We start from the raw sequence: 5,389 nt of genomic DNA on the forward strand, positions 1-5,389 counted from the left end.
GACCTGGTGAAGAGCACAAGAGGCAAGAAAAAGGAAGTTCTATTCCTCCCAAGGTCTGTCAAAAAGTGAGAAAGGCCATGTGGGCTGATCAGACCCCAGGACGTACAGAAAAAGTTTAAATTCCCCATACAAGTAAGTATAGATTCATACAGGATCTATGTGCCGTTAATAATATTGTACAAGTGACAATGAATGGGCACTCAGTTGCATTTGAATGGCAGAATCCTAAGACTAGGATGACCTCGTAGCACTGTTGGACTGTGTTACTAATAGCAAAACCCTTGCACCAGGCTCTTAAAGGAACAGATATGGAGCCCCAGACCTGGCAAAATGCCTTTGAAAAGCTTTGAAAGACTCTCTGTGAAAGCAGTCTTATGACTGTACCCACTTTGGGATTGCCTGACTTGCAAAAATAATTGGAATTATATGATGATGAAAAACAAGAAATGAGCACTGGAGTCTCAGTACAGATGCTGGAAGACCTCCCACAGCTAGTATCATACTTGTCAAAGGAACTGGACAATACTGTGAGAGGATGGCCTCCTTGCCTGGGAGTAGGCAACCTGTTGTGTAGTATATGGCCCCCCACCAGCTTCTGGCTTTATTAAAACAGAAGAGAGGGTTATTGGCTGACCACAGGAAGGCTAAGAAACTACCAAGCCATTCTTTTGGATAATACAAATGTTAAATTAAAGACTGTGTCTACTCTCAATCCGTCACCCTGTTACTAACTGAAGAGAATAAGCCTTTACAAAGTGACTGTTTAGAGATTCTGGAGGCTGTCTATCCTAGCAGATGAATCTGTGCATACCATTTGGAAGGAAAGGGGACTCCTTATGGCGGGAAATAAGGACATTTGATATACCACTGAGATAATGGGCCTGATACAGGCTGTGGTTGAGCCCAAAAAGGTGGCCTCCATTCACTGTCTTGGTCACTAAAAAAGGACACACTTATACTTGCAAAAAGAAATCAGGCCACTGGAAGAGCTGCTAACGAGGCCACTAAAGGTGATCTATTCCTCAGGGCCTCGATAGTCTGGCAATTTACATCCATACAGACCTTTTTAAACTAAGCACTGAGGCTCTGACATTTCGGATGACACTGGTAAGTAGAGACAGAAGTCTCATGGACTCACCTGCTGACCCCATATGGGGTAGAAGAGTCCACAGGAAGGCACACCTTACAGGCCTTCAGGAATTCATTTAAGAGGACCCCATTTGCAACAAACTATCCAACAAATAACTCATAGCTTCCTTTTATGTGCTCAGAACAATCCAAAGACAGAAAAGCGACCTGCTGCACAGAGAACCCCACGTGGGGGGACCCACCATTTTGAGGTTTAACAAATTTATTTTACTCCAATGCCTAAAATGACTGAACCTTATATTAGTAGATACCTTTTTAAGCTGGGTAGAGTCTTATCTAGCATCTGAGGTGACCAGAATCCTTCTGAAGGAACTCGTTCCAGGGTATGGGCTCCTCTACTCCATGTAGAGTGATAATGGACCCTCCTTTGTATCAGAGGTAGCACAGCAAGTAAGTAAAGCCTTCCATCCAGAATAGAAATTACATACATTCTAGATATCTCAATCTATAGGAAAAACAGAAAATGATTCTTACTTTAAAGAAAACTATAGCAAAATAGATGCAGGAAACCCATCTAAAGTGGGATAAGGTATCCTCCAGATAAGGATACCCTCTAGAAATGGGCTTACGTTATGAAACAGCTTATACGAGACCCTTCCACGCACCCTGAGGTAAGTATGCCAATATAGCCATAAGGGAAGAAAACAGAGTAAAATCATAAGTCCAATAGGAAAATTAAATTCTAATGCATGAGTTTGCATCTGTCAGATCCCCTCCCATGCTGGGAGCTCCCCTCCATCCCTCCACACAGGAGACTAGGTGTTTCTGAAAGCTTGGAAAGCACAAAAACCAGAACAACAACCAGCAGAAAAGTAAAAGGACCCTAGGAAGTGCCTCTAACAACTCACACCTTGATGAAATAGTACCAGTGTAAAGAGATGTCCCCCAGAAGAAGACTCAGCCCCCAGGGGATGAGCCAGTCTTTAGGTGATCTAAAGTATCTGTTTAAGAAGGAAAAATGAAAATATTTACATTTTTGCTACCTTTTCTTTGGTTCTGTCTATAAGATGTAGAGACAACTCTTAAGTGAGAATTTCCTGAACTATCACCTCCTTTGCTAATCTGTCTCACTGCTGGGTTTGTCAGCCTAAACCTCATTTGGTGCAAGTATTCCTGTGTATAATTTCTTATGCTCTGAATTTGCAGAAACGAGTCTCTCAAATTACCGACAGGGTGTGACTAATAGCTCCAGATTCAGAGATCCCACATTTCTTTCTTGCCCAGCCCTGTATCAGAAATTATGTACAAAGTGACAATAAGAAACCAAAGTCCTTACTGGTGTCTTAGATACCAAATGGGGTAAAATCTCTCTTATCCAATCCTCATGGTTGGATAATTTTTTTTTGGTCAATCCTCATGGTTGTAGTAATTGCTAATGCCCCCTTTCACCTGGTAATCTCTTGTATTTTTGTACAAATAAGAAAGAGCAAAGGCATAAATAAATGTAAATTTTTCATCTGAAACATCACCCCGATTCAGCAGAAAGTGGCTTGATGACTACATGGTCCCTCCTCCCATAGTTATAGAAGAGCAAAATTGACCGTGGAGAACATGCAACAGAAGTAAGGATATGATAAGGGGTAAAATGTTTTATGAGTTGTCTCTTTAAAACTCCTCCCCCTTTCTGAGAAATTAAAACCTGCATTTCTGCCCTAGGCCAGTAATCAGAGGGGCAGAGGCATGTTCCTCATTCTTTCTTTTTGTGTAGTATCTTAAACCACATGATGATTCTGGTTCAACAGAATTGTCTGGGTAGAGGTCACATCGTCTTTGCCAGAGATGCTATAGTTAAACAGCAATAGCCTAAAGCTGAAAACCCTATTTTAAAAAACCCTGTTTTTCGGCTGGGCGCCTGTGGCTCACGTGGCTAAGGCGCCAGCCACATACACCTGAGCTGGCGGATTCGAATCCAGCCCAGGCCCGCCAAACAACAATGACAGCTGCAACCAAAAAAATAGCCAGGCGTTGTGGCGGGCACCTGTGGTCCCAGCTACTTGGGAAGCAGAGGCAGGAGAATCGCTTGAGCCCAGGAGTTTGAAGTTGCTGTGAGCTATGATGCCACAGCACTCTACCCAGGGCAACAGCTTGAGGCTCTGTCTAAAAAAAAAAAAAAAAAAACAAAACCCTGTTTTTCTGCTCAAAGAGGAGACAATGTTCTTTTAAGACAGAAGTCTGTCATTTGCCAGCAAATTAATAAACTTCTCTTTCCTTTTCCTCAAACCACTTGTCCTTGATCTTCATTCAGACTTGGGAACAGGTACCAAACTTTCAGTAACATAAAGACACAAAGTGATAACTTTTTTTTTCCCCATAAGGGTCAAGATTAAGTGATTTTAAAAATTACCTCACTGAGCCACCGCTGAGCTAGAAGAAAGATGGCAGCAGCCCAGCGACAGGATTTGGCCCAGCTCATGAATTCGAGTGGCTCTCATAAAGATCCGGCTGGAAAGTATCATCAGATACTGGGAAAAGCTATTCAACTATCCAGAGTAGATCAACTAGAAGCTTTGAAAGCTTTTGTGGAAGCAATGGTAAATGAAAATGTCAGTCTCGTGATCTCTTGACAGTTGCTCACTGATTTCTGCACACATCTCCCTAACCTGCCTGATAGCACAGCCAAAGAAATTTATCACTTCACCTTAGAAAAGATCCAGCCTAGAGTAATTTCATTTGAGGAATAGGTTGCTTCCATAAGACAGCGTCTTGCATCCATATATGAAAAAGAAGAAGATTGGAGAAATGCAGCCCAAGTGTTGGTGGGAATTCCTTTGGAAACAGTACAATGAAGATTATAAGCTGGAGACTTACCTGAAGATTGCTAGGCTATATTTGGAAGATAATGATCCAGTCCAGGCAGAGGCTTATAAAAATCGAGCATCGGGCGGCACCTGTGGCTCAGTCGGTAGGGCGCCGGCCCCATATACCAAGGGTGGCGGGTTCAAATCCCGCCCCGGCCAAACTGCAACCAGAAAATAGCCGGGCGTTGTGGCGGGCGCCTGTAGTCCCAGCTACTCGGGAGGCTGAGGCAAGAGAATCGCTTAAGCCCAGGAGCTGGAGGTTGCTGTGAGCTGTGTGAGGCCACGGCACTCTACCGAGGGCCATAAAGTGAAACTCTGTCTCTACAAAAAAAAAAAAAAAACGAGCATCATTGCTTCAGAATGAATCAACCAATGAACAATTACAGATACATTATAAGGTATGCTATGCACATGTTCTTGATTATAGAAGAAAATTCACTGAAGCTGCACAAAGGTACAATGAGCTCTCTTACAAGACAATAGTCCATGAGAGTGAAAGACTAGAGGCCTTAAAACATGCTTTGCACAGTACCATCTTAGCATCAGCAGGACAGCAGCGTTCTCGGATGCTAGCTACTCTTTTTAAGGATGAAAGGTGCCGGCAACTTGCTACTTATGGGATCCGAGAAAAAATGTACCTAGACAGGATCATCAGAGGAAATCAACTTCAAGAATTTGCTGCCATGCTGATGCCGCCCCAGAAAGCAACTACAGCTGATGGTTCCAGCATCTTGCAATAACAAGCAAAAACAGAGCTGTTATTGAACACAATTTGTTGTCTGCAAGCAAATTCTATAATAATATTACCTTTGAAGAACTTGGAGCTCTTTTAGAGATCCCGGCAGCTAAGGCAGAAAAGATAGCATCTCAAATGATAACAGAAGGACATATGAATGGATTTATTGACCAGATTGATGGAATAGTTCATTTTGAAACACGAGAAGCCCTGCCAACGTGGGACAAGCAGATCCAATCCCTTTGTTTCCAAGTGAATAATCTTTTGGAGAAAATCAATCAAACAGCACCAGAATGGACAGCACAAGCCGTGGAAGCCCAGATGGCTCAGTGAATCCTTGCAGAACTTCTGTGCACACTACGTTTTTTTCCCATGTTGTGCAGATTTATTTCACTCTCTCTCCAAAGCGTTTGCACCATATATTTCAATCCCTTTTATGCTGGACTCCATTTGAAGAAGACATTATTAAAGCAGGAAGTACAAGCATTTAAAATACCTAGTTCCCATATATGCAGGGTCTCTGCGTATTAAGCTGTCTCAGATGTTTTGAAAGCTTTTTCTTTAAACAGAGTAGGTAAGATATCTGTGGCTAAAAAGTTTGGAATTTGTGATAACTTTGTAGTCACATAAAACTTAAGTGCTTTGTGCCTCTCCAAATGTGGTTATTCTAATAAATGGAGAAATGAGCCAAGAAAAAAAAATTTAT

General features: G+C 42.3%; 1 pseudogene; it reads left to right on the top strand.

Moving 5' to 3' along the window:
• Positions 1-3,524: 3,524 nt before the first annotated feature.
• On the top strand, positions 3,525-5,016 carry LOC128566910 (COP9 signalosome complex subunit 4-like; annotated as a pseudogene).
• The last annotated feature ends 373 nt before the right edge of the window (positions 5,017-5,389 follow it).

Source organism: Nycticebus coucang, chromosome 15 (assembly GCF_027406575.1).
Source record: "Nycticebus coucang isolate mNycCou1 chromosome 15, mNycCou1.pri, whole genome shotgun sequence".
In the NCBI taxonomy this organism is placed as follows: domain Eukaryota; kingdom Metazoa; phylum Chordata; class Mammalia; order Primates; family Lorisidae; genus Nycticebus; species Nycticebus coucang.